The following is a 9,719-nucleotide window of genomic DNA, read 5'->3' as shown; positions in this document are numbered from 1 at the left end:
AAAACACTTAAACGTATGAAAACTTTGGTCAGCCATACAAAACCACTAAGCGAAGCCAACAAGCACTGACAAAGTTTCATACAAGTACTAACATCTACTTATATGAAAGTTTTGAAATTTTCAAAATATTTAAAAAATGTGTTGCTGCTAACGAAATGCAAGCTAAAAACACTTAAACGTATGAAAACTTTGGTCAGCCATACAAAACCACTAAGCGAAGCTAACAGACACTGACAAAGTTTCATACAAGTACTAACATCTACTTATATGAAAGTTTTGAAATTTTCAAAGTACTTAAAAAATGTGTTGCTGCTAACGAAATGCAAGCTAAAAACACTTAAACGTATGAAAACTTTGGTCAGCCATACAAAACCACTAAGCGTAGCTAACAGACACTGAAAAAGTTTCATACAAGTACTAACGTCTACTTATATGAAAGTTTTGAAATTTTCAAAATACTTAAAAAATGTGTTGCTGCTAACGAAATGCAAGCTAAAAACACTTAAACGTATGAAAACTTTGGTCAGCCATACAAAACCACTAAGCGAAGCTAACAGACACTGACAAAGTTTCATACAAGTACTAACATCTACTTATATGAAAGTTTTGAAATTTTCAAAATACTTAAAAAATGTGTTGCTGCTAATGAAATGCAAGCTAAAAACACTTAAACGTATGAGAACTTTGGTCAGCCATACAAAACCACTAAGCGAAGCTAAAAGACACTGACAAAGTTTCATACAAGTACTAACATCTACTTATATGAAAGTTTTGAAATTTTCAAAATACTTAAAAAATGTGTTGCTGCTAACGAAATGCAAGCTAAAAACACTTAAACGTATGAAAACTTTGGTCAGCCATACAAAACCACTAAGCGAAGCTAACAGACACTGACAAAGTTTCATACAAGTACTGTTGCTGCTAATGAAATGCAAGCTAAAAACACTTAAACGTATGAGAACTTTGGTCAGCCATACAAAACCACTGAGCGAAGCTAAAAGACACTGACAAAGTTTCATACAAGTACTAACATCTACTTATATGAAAGTTTTGAAATTTTCAAAATACTTAAAAAATGTGTTGCTGCTAACGAAATGCAAGCTAAAAACACTTAAACGTATGAAAACTTTGATCAGCCATACAAAACCACTAAGCGTAGCTAACAGACACTGACAAAGTTTCATACAAGTACTAACATCTACTTATATGAAAGTTTTGAAATTTTCAAAATACTTAAAAAATGTGTTGCTGCTAATGAAATGCAAGCTAAAAACACTTAAACGTATGAGAACTTTGGTCAGCCATACAAAACCACTAAGCGAAGCTAAAAGACACTGACAAAGTTTCATACAAGTACTAACATCTACTTATATGAAAGTTTTGAAATTTTCAAAATACTTAAAAAATGTGTTGCTGCTAACGAAATGCAAGCTAAAAACACTTAAACGTATGAAAACTTTGGTCAGCCATACAAAACCACTAAGCGAAGCTAACAGACACTGACAAAGTTTCATACAAGTACTAACATCTAATTATATGAAAGTTTTGAAATTTTCAAAGTACTTAAAAAATGTGTTGCTGCTAACGAAATACAAGCTAAAAACATTTAAACGTATGAAAACTTTGATCAGCCATACAAAACCACTAAGCGAAGCTAACAGGCACTGACAAAGTTTCATACAAGTACTAACATCTACTTATATGAAAGTTTTGAAATTTTCAAAATACTTAAAAAATGTGTTGCTGCTAACGAAATGCAAGCTAAAAACACTTAAACGTATGAAAACTTTGGTCAGCCATACAAAACCACTAAGCGAAGCTAACAGGCACTGACAAAGTTTCATACAAGTACTAACATCTACTTATATGAAAGTTTTGAAATTTTCAAAATACTTAAAAAATGTGTTGCTGCTAACGAAATGCAAGCTAAAAACACTTAAACGTATGAAAACTTTGGTCAGCCATACAAAACCACTAAGCGTAGCTAACAGACACTGACAAAGTTTCATACAAGTACTAACATCTACTTATATGAAAGTTTTGAAATTTTCAAAATACTTAAAAAATGTGTTGCTGCTAACTAAATGCAAGCTAAAAACACTTAAACGTATGAAAACTTTGGTCAGCCATACAAAACCACTAAGCGAAGCTAACAGACACTGACAAAGTTTCATACAAGTACTAACATCTAATTATATGAAAGTTTTGAAATTTTCAAAGTACTTAAAAAATGTGTTGCTGCTAACGAAATACAAGCTAAAAACATTTAAACGTATGAAAACTTTGGTCAGCCATACAAAACTACTAAGCGAAGCTAAAAGACACTGACAAAGTTTCATACAAGTACTAACATCTACTTATATGAAAGTTTTGAAATTTTCAAAATACTTAAAAAATGTGTTGCTGCTAACGAAATGCAAGCTAAAGACACTTAAACGTATGAAAACTTTGGTCAGCCATACAAAACCACTAAGCGTAGCTAACAGGCACTGACAAAGTTTCATACAAGTACTAACATCTACTTATATGAAAGTTTTGAAATTTTCAAAATACTTAAAAAATGTGTTGCTGCTAACGAAATGCAAGCTAAAAACACTTAAACGTATGAAAACTTTGGTCAGCCATACAAAACCACTAAGCGAAGCTAACAGGCACTGACAAAGTTTCATACAAGTACTAACATCTACTTATATGAAAGTTTTGAAATTTTCAAAATACTTAAAAAATGTGTTGCTGCTAACTAAATGCAAGCTAAAAACACTTAAACGTATGAAAACTTTGGTCAGCCATACAAAACCACTAAGCGAAGCTAACAGGCACTGACAAAGTTTCATACAAGTACTAACATCTACTTATATGAAAGTTTTGAAATTTTCAAAATACTTAAAAAATGTGTTGCTACTATCGAAATGCAAGCTAAAAACACTTAAACGTATGAAAACTTTGGTCAGCCATACAAAACCACTAAGCGAAGCTAACAGACACTGACAAAGTTTCATACAAGTACTTACATCTACTTATATGAAAGTTTTGAAATTTTCAAAATACTTAAAAAATGTGTTGCTGCTAACGAAATGCAAGCTAAAAACACTTAAACGTATGAAAACTTTGGTGAGCCATACAAAACCACTAAGCGATGCTAACAGACACTGACAAAGTTTCATACAAGTACTAACATCTACTTATATGAAAGTTTTGAAATTTTCAAAATACTTCAAAAATGTGTTGCTACTATCGAAATGCAAGCTAAAAACACTTAAACGTATGAAAACTTTGGTCAGCCATACAAAACCACTAAGCGAAGCTAACAGGCACTGACAAAGTTTCATACAAGTACTAACATCTACTTATATGAAAGTTTTGAAATTTTCAAAATACTTAAAAAATGTGTTGCTGCTAACGAAATGCAAGCTAAAAACACTTAAACGTATGAAAACTTTTGTCAGCCATACAAAACCACTAAGCGTAGCTAACAGACACTGACAAAGTTTCATACAAGTACTAACATCTACTTATATGAAAGTTTTGAAATTTTCAAAATACTTAAAAAAATGTGTTGCTGCTAACGAAATGCAAGCTAAAAACACTTAAACGTATGAAAACTTTGGTCAGCCCATACAAAACCACTAAGCGAAGCTAACAGACACTGACAAAGTTTCATACAAGTACTAACATCTACTTATATGAAAGTTTTGAAATTTTCAAAATACTTAAAAAATGTGTTGCTGCTAACGAAATGCAAGCTAAAAACACTTAAACGTATGAAAACTTTGGTCAGCCATACAAAACCACTAAGCGAAGCTAACAGACACTGACAAAGTTTCATACAAGTACTGACATCTACTTATATGAAAGTTTTGAAATTTTCAAAATACTTAAAAAATGTGTTGCTACTATCGAAATGCAAGCTAAAAACACTTAAACGTATGAAAACTTTGGTCAGCCATACAAAACCATTAAGCGAAGCTAACAGACACTGACAAAGTTTCATACAAGTACTAACATCTACTTATATGAAAGTTTTGAAATTTTCAAAATACTTAAAAAATGTGTTGCTGCTAACGAAATGCAAGCTAAAAACACTTAAACGTATGAAAACTTTGGTCAGCCATACAAAACCACTAAGCGAAGCTAAAAGACACTGACAAAGTTTCATACAAGTACTAACATCTACTTATATGAAAGTTTTGAAATTTTCAAAATACTTAAAAAATGTGTTGCTGCTAACGAAATGCAAGCTAAAAACACTTAAACGTATGAAAACTTTGGTCAGCCATACAAAAGCACTAAGCGTAGCTAACAGACACTGACAAAGTTTCATACAAGTACTAACATCTACTTATATGAAAGTTTTGAAATTTTCAAAATACTTAAAAAATGTGTTGCTGCTAACGAAATGCAAGATAAAAACACTTAAACGTATGAAAACTTTGGTCAGCCATACAAAACCACTAAGCGAAGCTAACAGGCACTGACAAAGTTTCATACAAGTACTAACATCTACTTATATGAAAGTTTTGAAATTTTCAAAATACTTAAAAAATATGTTGCTGCTAACGAAATGCAAGCTAAAAACACTTAAACGTATGAAAACTTTGGTCAGCCATACAAAACCACTAAGCGTAGCTAACAGACACTGACAAAGTTTCATACAAGTACTAACATCTACTTATATGAAAGTTTTGAAATTTTCAAAATACTTAAAAAATGTGTTGCTGCTAACTAAATGCAAGCTAAAAACACTTAAACGTATGAAAACTTTGGTCAGCCATACAAAACCACTAAGCGAAGCTAACAGACACTGACAAAGTTTCATACAAGTACTAACATCTACTTATATGAAAGTTTTGAAATTTTCAAAATACTTAAAAAATATGTTGCTGCTAACGAAATGCAAGCTAAAAACACTTAAACGTATGAAAACTTTGGTCAGCCATACAAAACCACTAAGCGAAGCTAACAAACACTGACAAAGTTTCATACAAGTACAAACTTCCATACAAGTACAGTTTGTACTTGTATGAAAGTTTCTACTTGTATGAAACTTTGTACTTGTTTGGAAGTTTGTATTTGTATGAAAGTTTCTACTTGTATGAAACTTTGTACTTGTATGAAAGTTTGTATCTTGTACTTGTATGGAAGTTTGTATCTTCATACATTTTTCGTCATGTGAGGTGAGCGGGTCAGAAAACAATTTTAAGGAACGTATGAAAACTTTGGTCAGCCATACAAAACCACTAAGCGTAGCTACCAGACACTGACAAAGTTTCATACTAGTACTGACATCTACTTATATGAAAGTTTTAAAATTTTCAAAATACTTAAAAAATGTGTTGCTACTAATGAAATGCAAGCTAAAAACACTTAAACGTATAAAAACTTTGGTCAGCCATACAAAACCACTAAGCGAAGCCAACAAGCACTGACAAAGTTTCATACAAGTACTAACATCTACTTATATGAAAGTTTTGAAATTTTCAAAATACTTAAAAAATGTGTTGCTGCTAACGAAATGCAAGCTAAAAACACTTAAACGTATGAAAACTTTGGTCAGCCATACAAAACCACTAAGCGAAGCTAACAGACACTGACAAAGTTTCATACAAGTACTAACATCTACTTATATGAAAGTTTTGAAATTTTCAAAGTACTTAAAAAATGTGTTGCTGCTAACGAAATGCAAGCTAAAAACACTTAAACGTATGAAAACTTTGGTCAGCCATACAAAACCACTAAGCGTAGCTAACAGACACTGAAAAAGTTTCATACAAGTACTAACGTCTACTTATATGAAAGTTTTGAAATTTTCAAAATACTTAAAAAATGTGTTGCTGCTAACGAAATGCAAGCTAAAAACACTTAAACGTATGAAAACTTTGGTCAGCCATACAAAACCACTAAGCGAAGCTAACAGACACTGACAAAGTTTCATACAAGTACTAACATCTACTTATATGAAAGTTTTGAAATTTTCAAAATACTTAAAAAATGTGTTGCTGCTAATGAAATGCAAGCTAAAAACACTTAAACGTATGAGAACTTTGGTCAGCCATACAAAACCACTAAGCGAAGCTAAAAGACACTGACAAAGTTTCATACAAGTACTAACATCTACTTATATGAAAGTTTTGAAATTTTCAAAATACTTAAAAAATGTGTTGCTGCTAACGAAATGCAAGCTAAAAACACTTAAACGTATGAAAACTTTGGTCAGCCATACAAAACCACTAAGCGAAGCTAACAGACACTGACAAAGTTTCATACAAGTACTGTTGCTGCTAATGAAATGCAAGCTAAAAACACTTAAACGTATGAGAACTTTGGTCAGCCATACAAAACCACTAAGCGAAGCTAACAAACACTGACAAAGTTTCATACAAGTACAATTTGTACTTGTATGAAAGTTTCTACTTGTATGAAACTTTGTACTTGTTTGGAAGTTTGTATTTGTATGAAAGTTTCTACTTGTATGAAACTTTGTACTTGTATGAAAGTTTGTATCTTGTAGTTGTATGAAAGTTTGTATCTTCATACATTTTTCGTGATGTGAGGTGAGCGAGTCAGAAAACAATTTTAATAAACGTATGAAAACTTTGGTCAGCCATACAAAACCACTAAGCGTAGCTAACAGACACTGACAAAGTTTCATACAAGTACTAACATCTACTTATATGAAAGTTTTGAAATTTTCAAAATACTTCAAAAATGTGTTGCTACTATCGAAATGCAAGCTAAAAACAGTTAAACGTATGAAAACTTTGGTCAGCCATACAAAACCACTAAGCGAAGCTAACAGACACTAACAAAGTTTCATACAAGTACTAACATCTACTTATATGAAAGTTTTGAAATTTTCAAAATACCTAAAAAATGTGTTGCTGCTAACTAAATGCAAGCTAAAAACACTTAAACGTATGAAAACTTTGGTCAGCCATACAAAACCACTAAGCGAAGCTAACAGACACTGACAAAGTTTCATACAAGTACTAACATCTAATTATATGAAAGTTTTGAAATTTTCAAAGTACTTAAAAAATGTGTTGCTGCTAACGAAATACAAGCTAAAAACACTTAAACGTATGAAAACTTTGGTCAGCCATACAAAACTACTAAGCGAAGCTAAAAGACACTGACAAAGTTTCATACAAGTACTAACATCTACTTATATGAAAGTTTTGAAATTTTCAAAATACTTAAAAAATGTGTTGCTGCTAACGAAATGCAAGCTAAAAACACTTAAACGTATGAAAACTTTGGTCAGCCATACAAAACCACTAAGCGTAGCTAACAGGCACTGACAAAGTTTCATACAAGTACTAACATCTACTTATATGAAAGTTTTGAAATTTTCAAAATACTTAAAAAATGTGTTGCTGCTAACGAAATGCAAGCTAAAAAACACTTAAACGTATGAAAACTTTGGTCAGCCATACAAAACCACTAAGCGTAGCTAACAGACACTGACAAAGTTTCATACAAGTACTAACATCTACTTATATGAAAGTTTTGAAATTTTCAAAATACTTAAAAAATGTGTTGCTGCTAACGAAATGCAAGCTAAAAACACTTAAACGTATGAAAACTTTGGTCAGCCATACAAAACCACTAAGCGAAGCTAAAAGACACTGACAAAGTTTCATACAAGTACAAACTTCCATACAAGTACAGTTTGTACTTGTATGAAAGTTTCTACTTGTATGAAACTTTGTACTTGTTTGGAAGTTTGTATTTGTATGAAAGTTTCTACTTGTATGAAACTTTGTACTTGTATGAAAGTTTGTATCTTGTACTTGTATAAAAGTTTGTATCTTCATACATTTTTCGCCATGTGAGGTGAGCGAGTCAGAAAACAATTTTAGGTAATGTATGAAAACTTTGGTCAGCCATACAAAACCACTAAGCGTAGCTAACTGGCACTGACAAAGTTTCATACAAGTACCAACATCTACTTATATGAAAGTTTTGAAATTTTCAAAATACTTAAAAAATGTGTTGCTGCTAACGAAATGCAAGCTAAAAACACTTAAACGTATGAAAACTTTGGTCAGCCATACAAAACCACTAAGCGAAGCTAACAGACACTGACAAAGTTTCATACAAGTACTAACATCTACTTATATCAAAGTTTTGAAATTTTCAAAATACTTCAAAAATGTGTTTCTACTATCGAAATGCAAGGTAAAAACAATTAAACGTATGAAAACTTTGTGTTGCGACTAACGAAGTGCAAACTAGCATTGCACTGAGGCCGCGCACATATAAAAAATGTATGAAAATTAGTTTTAGCTAAGCAAAACTAAGTAAAAATAAGCAAATTTAAGCTTATTAACTCAAATATTAATACATCAAAGTGTTGATATTTGATATAATTCCTAGTAAGACTGTTAGTTAAATTAGAAGATGTTGATCATATAATGGTTTTCATATTCTAAACTAACAGTCAAATTTTAGTATGAGAAAATTTCTCATACGAAAAATGTGTTGCGATCAATGAAGTGCAAGGAGGTAACATTGCACTGAGGCCGCACACATATAAAAATGTATGAAAATTAGTTTTAGCTAAGCAAAAACTAAGTAAAAATAAGCAAATTTAAGCTTATTAAATTAAATATTAATACATCAAAGTGTTGATATTTGATATAATTCCTAGTAAGACTGTTAGTTAAATTAGAATATGTTGATCATATAATGGTTTTCATATTCTAAACTAACAGTCAAATTTAGAGGCGCTTGTTAGAGCTGCGGCAACAAGTACTCTATAAAAATGATGCTTGTATGAAAGTTTCCTAGAAGAAATGAAAAAGTGAAGAAATTAAAGTAAGTGCGGGTAAACAAACGGTGGCGGGAGTAACTATGACTCTCTTAAGATCGCCAAATGCCTTGTCATCTTACTTTTAAAATGTGTTGCGACCAATGAAGTGCAAGTAGGTAACATTGCACTGAGGCCGCGCACATATAAAAATGTATGAAAATTAGTTTTATCTAAGCAAAACTAAGTAAAAGTAAGCAAATTTAAGCTTATTAAATCAAATATTAATACATCGAAGTGTTGATATTTGATATAATTCCTAGTAAGACTGTTAGTTAAATTAGAAGATGTTGATCATATAATGGTTTTCATATTCTAAACTAACAGTCAAATATTAGTATGAGAAAATTTCTCATACGAAAAATGTGTTGTGACCAATGAAGTGCAAGGAGGTAACATTGCACTGGGGCCGCACACATATAAAAATGTATGAAAATTAGTTTTAGCTAAGCAAAACTAAGTAAAAATAAGCAAATTTAAGCTTATTAACTCAAATATTAATACATCAAGTGTTGATATTTGATATAATTCCTAGTAAGACTGTTAGTTAAATTAGAAAATGTTGATCATATATTGGTTTTCATATTCTAAACTAACAGTCAAATTTTAGAGGCGCTTGTTAGAGCTGCGGCAACAAGTACTCTATAAAAATGATTGCTTGTATGAAAGTTTTCTAGAAGAAATGAAAAAGTGAAGAAATTAAAGTAAGTGCGGGTAAACAAACGGTGGCGGGAGTAACTATGACTCTCTTAAGATCGCCAAATGCCTCGTTATCTTACTTTTAAAATGTGTTGCGACCAATGAAGTGCAAGTATGTAAATTTGCACTGAGGCCGCGCACATATAAAAATGTATGAAAATTAGTTTTAGCTAAGCAAAACTAAGTAAAAATAAGCAAATTTAAGCTTATT

Source organism: Eurosta solidaginis, chromosome X (assembly GCF_040869045.1).
Source record: "Eurosta solidaginis isolate ZX-2024a chromosome X, ASM4086904v1, whole genome shotgun sequence".
NCBI lineage: Eukaryota > Metazoa > Arthropoda > Insecta > Diptera > Tephritidae > Eurosta > Eurosta solidaginis.
This window is presented reverse-complemented; position numbering follows the sequence as displayed.